At 38.6% G+C, this 10,405-nt stretch overlaps 1 protein-coding gene across 1 annotated transcript in view; it reads right to left on the reverse strand.

Annotated features, from left to right (window-relative positions):
* Window positions 1–4,833, reverse strand: part of LOC107758122 (glutamate receptor ionotropic, NMDA 2C-like) — a 76,632-nt gene extending 71,799 nt beyond the window's left edge. Inside the window, exon 1 of the mRNA XM_016575786.1 lies at window positions 3,817–4,833. The gene's annotated coding sequence lies outside the window, so the exon portion shown is untranslated. The remainder of the gene's footprint in view (window positions 1–3,816) is intronic.
* Window positions 4,834–10,405: the final 5,572 nt, after the last annotated feature.

Raw genomic sequence — 10,405 nt, forward strand, 5'->3', positions numbered from 1 at the left:
ATCTATCTATCTGTCTGTCTGTCTGATCTATCTGTCTGTCTGATCTATCTATCTATCTATCTATTGTCTGTCTGATCTATCTGTCTGTCTGTCTGATCTATCTGTCTGTCTGTCTGTCTGTCTATCTAGCATTACAGTGACATGAAGTTCTTTGAATTTCAGTTCATTTTAATTCTACTTTCTTACATTTAAATGTGAATTGCAACTCTGCATTTAATTCAATGCATTTAATTCCATTCAATGCATTTAATGCATATCTCAGATATGCACACGTTTCAGTAAACAGCTTGGTAAGAAATGGTATAGTGAATGGTTAGATGAAATCTTGTTTCGCGTACAGAATCTGATTAGTGTTGCGTTGCGAGTATTGAGAGTTGACAGATAAGGCGAGTGAACGGTCGGCTCTACGCTGGTTGTGTTCTGTGTAAGCAGAGAACAGATGCATTGATCCCAGGGTTCGCTGGCTCCACACTGCACTGACTTGTCCACCACACAATAGGATGGACAAACACACACACTCTGACACAGAAGAACACACGGCATTTGAGAACCAGCACACACTCACCCTCTCCATGCCTTGGCTCAACTTTCCCAAGCTCTTCCTCTGATCATCCTCACTCATATTTGGGAAGGACAATTTTGTATCTATTTAAGCTTGTGTGTCTCTATTACTATTGCTGATACTTACTATAAGCTTACTGTATCATATGTGACCCTGGAGCACAAAACCAGTCTTAAGTCGCTGGGGTATATTTGTAGCAATAGCCAAAAATACATTGTACGGGTCAAAATTATTGATTTTTCTTTTATGCCAAAAATCATTAGGACATTAAGTAAAGATCATGTTCCATTAAGATATTTTGTACATTTCCTACTGTAAATATATCAAAACTTAATTTTTGATTAGTAATATGCATTGCTAAGAACTTCATTTGGACAACTTTAAAGGCGATTTTCTCAATATTTAGATTGTTTGCACCCTCAGATTTCAGATATTCAAATAGTTGTATCTCGGCCACATATTGTCCTATCCTAACAAACCATACATCAATGTTACATCAATGCCAAAAAATTTACCCTTATGACTGGTTTTGTGGTCCAGGGTCACATATTTGATACACAAAATTCTAAAGCCTCTAAATTATCAATGTAATCAAAACTTTGCTGAAAAACCTGTTGTACACTATCTACTAGATGCCTTCTGTTGTCTGATTGATAGTTTATACTTTTTTACCAAGTAAAAGTCCTTTTAGTATCATTTTAAAACGTCCCCCTTCAGGTTGTGGTACATGTGGTACTTTTTGCTGTGAAACTCTTACTGATTTTTGTAAAGTAAACGTACTGTAAGAATACCTTTTATACTGTTAGTCATATTTCAAGATGAACACTTACTGGACTGAAACAAATTGAAATGATCCATTCATAATATTTTAGAAAAATTGTGTTAAAAAGTGAAAATATGATACATCAGACTTTTGAGCAATGTTTATTTGCACGTCTCTCAATTATCATTGTATTATTATGGCATGTATTATTATATGGTTTGCCGCACAATAAAAAACACAGAGCTTTGATGATAAAGCTAAGCATTTAAATATCATCTTACTAAGACAAATTATTGGGAGATAAAGAGTGACAAATGATTTAGTCTGCTATACTGTTACAAAGATCTCATTGATATCATATGAGCCATAAAAGCCAGATGTATCAAATATGATACTCAACAAAAAATTAAATATGCATTTTTTAGATTTAAAAAAAATATTGTATCTAAAGGTTCAGAAACATTCTATTATTTTAAATGTCAGGCTTTAAAGGGTTAAATTAGCTCTACAACTGAACAAACATCAAACCTTAAGGAGAAAACTGAGCCATATCTAGGACCTAAAATATCATAGAGACTTGTTTTTTTTCTCTTTTAACCTTTGGCCAATAAACACAACTCCCAACCACCCAAAACACCCCAGCAACCACCTATAATTTTGAAAAACCTCTAGCATTGTTGAGGCAAGTGCAAATTGCAAACTCTGTACTGTCTCATCCGTGTGAAAAATGTGAACAATTGTAGCTTTAGCTTGTTACTGGGACAGTTCCCTCAAAGGTACACCTTTGAGCCTTATCTACTCCAAAGGGTGCATATTAGTAACTTAAGGTAATAATTTGCACCCCTAAGGCACTAATATATTTCTTATAAGGGTTAATTAGGTTCAAAGGCGAACCTTTGAGTTTATAAGCCCAATGACAAGATAAAGCTATCGTTTTTGCAGACTTACAGGAGGTTAACCTTGAGAAACCTAGTGAAGTGCTTCTTAACAGGTTGAAAGAAAAACTGAAAAATTAGATATGATTTCTCAACTGATCTTCACAAGATTATACAGAATGTCAACGCCTGCAATTAAATCATGAATGAGGAGAGAACACCTCATAGTCTTGACGTAACAGCCGGCCACTTGACGTAACTGTCCTACACTTCTACAGCGTACACTGTGTCCTTCATAGTACACACTACACACGCAGTGCCAACCCTACACAGATCTTCTGTACATTTTGCAGCAAATATGCTTACAGAGACAATTAAATCCAGCTTATAACTATACAACATAAATAACTCATCATCAAATGAGCTTAATTGTAGACATTATTCCTGTGAGGGCAAAGTTTATTCTTATTATTAAAAGTAAAATCATATCAGGTCATATCTCAGCTTACAAAACACTGTTCTAATAATAATAATAATAAAAAAAAGTATTTCTCTGAAAGCACTGCTCTGAAGGAGAACAAGGACACAAGGGCAATCAGGTCATTCTACAAAATCTTTCAATTTTTCACATAAATGCTAATAAATGACATTTCTACCCATATTCCACACATATATTTAAAATCAAGTTGCTTTTACTAATCATGTCCTGTTTTACTATTTATTATTTTATTCCTGAAAATCATCTTGATATGACTGATGACTGAAGAGTTGTAATTATGATTGAGATGATGTTTTTCCATTCGCTCCGGAGCATGTATTTAGCCGGGCTCTTTCTAATTTTGAAACTGTTACCCACCACTGCGATTTCCTAATAACTTTCCCTGAACATTTTGTACAAGATTACTTGTGATTGGATCTGATAGACCAGCTTTTGTCTTTTTCTAGCCATCCCAAATACCTCTCTTTCCATTATCCACCTTGTTCTTATGAAGCACCCTCTTCTCACTACGAAAGTGGCACATTATCACAGCTTCAGCGGGACGAATCCCAAATGCGTCAGTGTGTGCTCCATAATAACTGCTCCCAACAGTAATTACTGAAAGCTGTCATTGCTTCCTATCCAAGATCTCTCAGTTCACCTCTCAACGGAATTCAATTTCTGCCGCTTTAACATTCCAGCACAACGACTTTAACGGGAAACGCGCTCCATCTGCGGTGAGAAGTGATTGATCTTTGTTGTACCTGCAAGTCAGGAACCACAGAGTGACATACTACAGCAGCAACACGCATTAACCTACAGGTTTGTTTTCTGGTGTCGATCTGACATGAATGAAAACTTTACTATTTCAACAAGCATCCAACCTGTGGGTGCACCAGCTTGAGATGACACAGTTTCGCAGCGCTGTCCGAACACAGTAAGGCACTTTCAGGATGATTCATAGCCCAAACACACTTAGCCTTCATTTTACACTGCACAAATCCTAAACAAAATTGCCAGTTGTGTCACTAAAAGACCAAATTAACAGGTGCGCAACTTCAAAAATCCTGTTTAAAGTGCATCTACGTGTATGTGTGCGCCAGCAACATCCCTGCCAGAAGTGAAGGTGATCAGTTACCTGCTTTGGCAAACCACATCCAGCCCGGACGCCTGACAGCACATTTTCTCCTCCGTGACTCGTCCTGATTTTTTTCTTCTTCTTTTTTTCCCCTGTCCCCCCTCCTTCTTTCTCTCTCTCTCTCGTGGCTCTTGTTTGATTCTATTTCAGTGCAGACAGAACAGCCCACTGTGACAGTGGCATGGTCTCTAGCAGTTTGGCAGAAGGTCACATCATCTTCCGTGAGGGGAGGGTGGGACGGATGGAGGGAGGAGGGGAGGAAAAGAGGAGGTGGCGTGGAGAGATGGAGGGAGAGCGGATGCCAGAGGAGAAATGAGAGGCAGGAGACGGCTGTCCACAAGTGTCCTGGTGCAGACGCGCATAGAGCCCCTTGTCCAGGATGGTCACTGGTTAGGTGGACGCATGTGTCTCAACTCTCATTGGACAGGTCCAAATCAGATAAGAGCAATCAGTGCTTTTCATAAATTTGCAGTTTTGTGTCAAAAAGAACATTAGGGTAAAATAGAATTTTGAATTGTCTGTTGTTTCATGTTAAAACAAACAATAGGAAATTGAATTTTCGGTGTATTCCAAGTTCTTTTCAGTCCAACGGACAAATCTCGTTCACCTTGTTTACTTGTTTCCAGCATGTTCTTCAAGTGTAGTCCTCATTCCAGTAAAAGACACCACGGATTACTCCAAAAACTGGCAGTTAGAAGGGCACACAGGTGGCACAGGGCGACAGGCGGAGCTTCTCGTTTTAGCCGGCTGTTGATTGCTAGCCAACAGATATTTTAGCCACTGATTCCATGGAGTTTGTAATTATTTTCTTGACTTCTGTAGTTGTAAAGCGATGTCCCGTTCACAGGTGCCTCATTTCAGTTTCCCCTGACCCTTGATGTTTTGTTGGAGTTGATGTGTCCGTCTGTGGCTGTGGAGTGCACTTGCGGTTCTCAGATTACTGTAGTTGTAATCCCGGCTCCTTCTGCACTCCATATCAGAGGCAGGACTTGTGAGCCGTAATCATTATGTGGTAAGGATTTATTCTAACTCTCTCTCTCTCTCTAACCCTCCTCCCTCCCTCCCTCTAGACCATCTTCTCTCTCTCTTTTTAAATAACTCTTCTTAAACAGATGGCTTCTATGATTGGGAGGCATTTCTACTCTCATTCTTTGAAGTCCAGACATAATATTGGTAGCAATTTCATACTCTGAGAATGCAATATTTTCGGCATCGCCACAAATTTTACTTTATAATCTTGTTTGTAACCGTATACTTGTGTGTACAGCATCTAGTTTGGGTTTTACAACCGACAGCTCAAATGATGTAGCCTAATTGAAGTTTCTCTCTCTGCTAAAGCTCAGGAGGTGGATTTATCTCGCTGACTAACTGTTTTAATGGTGAAAAAGGTGTAATAAACTGTTGAGAGGCAGAAGAGATCCTACATGTTTGAATTATGCAAGTGAACACACATACAAGTACAAGCAAACATCCTTCATCCATACATTATTCTGGTCCTGGGTGCTGATTGGTTAATTCAGCAATCCTGGCATTCAAATATGCAGAGTTCAACTTGTTGACCTGAATTGCTGAAGCTGGTGCTGTAATACCCTCAAAAGTACATCTTTAGAACTTGTTTACCATTAGAGTGCATATTGGTTCTTTAAATGGAGAGCTCACCAAAAATGAAAATTCATTTACATTCCTTTACATTTATCATTTACTCACCCACGTGTCATTCAAAACCTGACTTTTTTCTTCTGTGGAACACAAAAAAAGGTATTCTGAAGAATGTTTCAGCTGCTTTTGTCCATATTGTGAAAGTCAATGTGGTTCAAAACAATTAAGCTCCAAAAATGGAGGATAGCATGAAACAATCCAAAAATTCCAAACATCAGCTAAAGTCAAATCTCATAGATTCTTGCATGTCACATGATCAAACATCATGACATTTGACAGCGAGCTGTTGAAATGGGTAGTGCAGTCCAAATTCAAAATATTGATGAGTTGATTTATCCATGTTTTGATATGCCTCTGGTCATAGAGCTTTTTAGTTAGATGCCGGGTTTTTTTAGATCAGGTACAATGTGCGATCTTTGATCTGATTCGTTTGCTCGTATTCATGGCTGCGTTACAATGTTTTTTCCACCAACTGGCAACCCGGACTGTCGAAATATTATTGGGTGGGAGGAATCACACAGACCAAAACAAAAACAGACATTCCGACACGGAATGCACATTTTCAAATTTGAATACCTGGCGGTAGCATTGTTTATCGGAGAAACAAATATGTGAACTTAGCATGTTTCCTAAATATCAAATTTATTATGGTGTTTTTATGCTTTAGTGCAGTCAAAAAATTACATACCTTTAAAGGGGTCATCGGATGCCCATTTTCCACAAGTTGATATGATTCTTTAGGGTCTTAAAAGTCTATAGCATACTTTGGTTAAAATTTCTCAATGGTAGTGTAAAACACCCTTTTTACTTTGTCAAAAACAGCTCTGTTCACAGCAAGCCATTTCGGTGCATGTCCCTTTAAATGCTAATGAGCTCTGCTCACCCCGCCCCTCTCTTTTGTGGGGTGACCAGCCATTCTCTGAGAGACAGTAAACTTTAGCTGCATTCATCGTGAAACTTACTAACTTCTACATTATTAGGAAAGGTGATTTGCAAAGATTCATTGCATTTCCTTCAGAAACAATAGTAGCGTTAATTCACTGCGTCTTCAGTGGCTCAGATGTCGGGAGTAAATGATGATTGCTATGTTAATTATTACATCCAACAACAGATCACCTCAATCGCGGTGGTTGTGTACACACACAGCCAACACACATATCAGTTCAAACAATATGTAAAAGTTAATTTTGCATCCGATGACCCCTTTAAGTTATGAGCATGTACAAATTTAGGATGCTATAACCTTCTATGATGCTATGTAGGATGCTATGTCTTCTGTCAAAGAGTTTGAACCAATCACAAAACTCTGAAACACACAATTAATCCACACCATTTAGTGGGACGTGGGAGTCAAAAATAAGTGGATATAGTAATGCTAAATGGCCAATGCACATTGTTTGTCATAAAAATACCTTTTTGTTTTGACTATATCCACACGATATTTATAGGTCTAAAAAGACCTAAAAAAAATTGCATCTGTTGGTGTGGACAGTACAATCTGTTGGTTCATGGGATCCAGGTTTGAGGCCTGGCTCATGTCCTCATCTCATCTCTCTCTCACTACCGTTCCTGACTCTCTCTGCTGTCCTAAAAATACAAGCTAAAAGCCCATAAAAGTAAATCTGGTCATAGAGAATACTAGGATATTTGCTAATCTAAATTTATTTTTACTATTATAGGGTTGTTACAACAGAGTCCTGTCAAAGTCTAATTTTGGACTTAAAAACATTTTGCAAACATTTCCAATAAGATGTTTAGAAAATATAAGATACATACATACGCTGTGTTTCGTTGTGAAAGCGAAACTACTTTGTTTGGCCTTCCAAAAGAGGACACGACTAGAAATCAGTGGTTAATTTGTATTTACAACACTGTTCCAGAACAGTTCAACCCAAATATTCAGATGTGTGCAGCACATTTTATGGAGGACTGTTTCCTGATCCTGGAAGAGTAGACTACAATGCCGGCTGTTCCGACTCACAGATTGTAAGTACGTTTTTTATATATAAAGAATTTGCCACTGACAATTTCAAACGTGAGTTTTGAGCAGTGTAGAGTAGCGCTGGTTGTTTGTCAATTCTCCGATCACAAATGGAGACATGGCTTTATGTTTACGCGGCGCGATGCAACACACTTTTCAGACTGATGAGCTTTGTAAAAATCGACGCGTTTCAGAAAGGCGGGGCATAGAGGAGAAACAATAATGTACAGTATGTGGAAAATAATGTGTTTTTTGAACCTTAAACCGCATAAACACATTTCATTACACCAAATACACAAAATAATGTTCTTTTTAGCAACATCATATGACCCCTTTAAACGCAAAGGATGGTCACACCAAATGTTGATTTAATTTAGTTAATAAAAGTTAATTGATAAAGAAAATCTATTTATGACATTATTTTTGACAGCATCCTCATTTTACAGCATTTTTACACAAGTGTCAAAAACTTTTAACAGTACTGTAGCTTTGCAGGTAGGTTTCTTGAAGCGTCTTGGAGACGTTGCCACAGTTCTTCTGGATTTAGTCTATCTCAGTTTGTTCTGTTTCTTCATGTCGTTCCAGACATGAATATATATATATATATATATATTCCATCTTACCTCGTTAAACTTTACTGACACTTTATGCTGAAATTCGCGCTCTGGTTCTGTGAACAGTAAACCCCGCCTACTTTAAGGCAGGCCTGCCTAAAATGTACCTTTTCGATAATTTTTGGCAGGCAATTAGGCCATTTCTAATCATTGTCCCCCTTAAACGTCTATGATGGTTACGTTACGACCCTGCAATGCTTAGAAACCACCCAATATTGTAATGGACAAAAACTTTGATGTTTTCTTCAGAAAAGATTAAATGTATTTTAATAAAGCTGTTTTCTTATTATAAGAATGTAATGGCCTGGAGAAGGACATCCTTTAGCAGTAGCTGCGGTCGGATGTCAGCGCTGATTGTGGCCGTTAGCACGTCAGCAGTACCCGCTGGCGAGGAGTTGGAGATTAGCTTGAACGTTTGCGGAGCAACGGCAGAAGGGACACAGGAAGACTCACAGGTGGCCGCTGGGCGGAGGAGGACACACATGTCAGGATGAGAGAAAGAGAGAGAGAGGCAGAGATGGGCATATGCTCTCTCTCCACGACTTGGCTGAGGCGTTTCACACGCTAGAACGCCGAACGGCCAACAGGAACAACAGGAGAGAGATATAAAAGAGGCAGACGAGTAAAGAGGCAGCGCTGGCACGTGTGTTTGAAATCCTGACACGTAAAGAACGCGTTCTTCCTCGTCATGTGGAAAAGTTGGTATTATTAGTCAGGGGATTGACGAAAAACGGGAAAAGGAGGGGGAAAAGGCCCAACATGGCATGGACCAGATCTTAGGGGAGACGTCCAAATATAGCCAGATGTCTCGGAGTATTGAACAACAGCAGCTCAGCTTACGTCCTCAAACCTGCCCGTCCCTCTTTTCAATGCCCTCTTGCTCTCTATTCTGCAACTTATCTTTGTTTTCCCTCGTCGCAGGACTAGAGTAAAGTGTTTTGCCTCACCATTTGACATAAGTTGAGCTGCATCAACAGTACCACTTTTCGTCCTGGTTAACAGGTACAAATAAAAATGTAAACAGATTAAAAAAAAAGGACTGAATAAAAGTGACCAGTGTTTAATACAGAAAGCAAGAAGCACATCAGAAATGCAGTAGTATCTTCAAAGACTATAGAATACCCAAGACATGTCACTCGTATAGTTTTGGGGGAAAAAATGCAACGGTCAATATGGTCGCTCTATTGAATGAAGCCCCGCCTTCTGAGCAAAAGAGCCAATCCCTAATCGGTAAAGACAGCGCATCACTGCAGCTGCCATTAGAACAAAGCCACTAGAAGGCAAGCCTGCAACCATTAGCCGAAAAAGCGTAATGGCTAAAGCTAACGCTTCCGGTCTGGCAGTACGTGGGAAAGGAGACCAGAGGCAGTTTTTTTTTGAATGGATGTCAGTGGAGGAGAGGCTTCACTACGCTGAATAAACAGCTTTTTAGAGGAAACGGCTTATTTAATGAATCGACAGCCTATCTGCTAATCTTCAAGATGTTTTACACTAAACAATACTTTTGGATTGTTTTTGATTGAGTGACATGACTTGCCTTAATAAAGGGACTTTGGTGTCATTGATATCACAGAAGTATCATTGATATACTGTTAAGTCAACCCAATATTTATTCAGACACCTTAAACATTTCTCACATTATCAGTTTATTCACTATAGTTTAGAAAATGGCAGTGTTAATTTTGACAGCAAATTTTGATTTAGTTTTAGTTCTTTATTACGTTTATTACGTATTATAGTTCATTCTTTATTACAACTTGTTTACCATATTCTTCATTCTTTCAAGCAGACATATTTATTTTCTATAAATACATTTAGATTCATCTTTAGGGCTAACTAAGTAAATTATATAATAATAACCCTGAAGTACAGCTATAATTAAAGACATATACTTGACCATATAAATATATAATTGAGAAGCCTCCACGATGTACTGATCAGTCTGTTGATCAGAGATTGCTGGACAGTGTCACATAAGGTTCAAACGCATTTATGCAGTCCTGAGGAATAGAAAGCAGTTGTTATTAAGCATCTGGGCGAACAGCTGCAGCCAAGTACTGGAGCTGTTGGATGGTGCCAAACCAGATAAAACTTAAACTACATTCAATTTGTGCACTTCTTTAAACTTGGTGTACACTCTTAAAGGGTTAGTTCACCCAAAAATTAAAATTGGCTTGTGTTTTACTCACCCTCGAAGCATCCTAGGTGTATATGAGGTGTATCATCTTTCAGATGAATCCAGTTGGAGTTATATTAAAAATTGTCCTGGCTAATGGCTATTCCAAGCTCTATCACTGCAGTCAGCGGGTGTTGCAGTTGAACAGTCCACAAGTCG

The sequence above is a fragment of the Sinocyclocheilus rhinocerous genome, unplaced genomic scaffold, assembly GCF_001515625.1.
Source record: "Sinocyclocheilus rhinocerous isolate Xijiao unplaced genomic scaffold, SAMN03320098_v1.1 scaffold234, whole genome shotgun sequence".
Classification (NCBI taxonomy): domain Eukaryota; kingdom Metazoa; phylum Chordata; class Actinopteri; order Cypriniformes; family Cyprinidae; genus Sinocyclocheilus; species Sinocyclocheilus rhinocerous.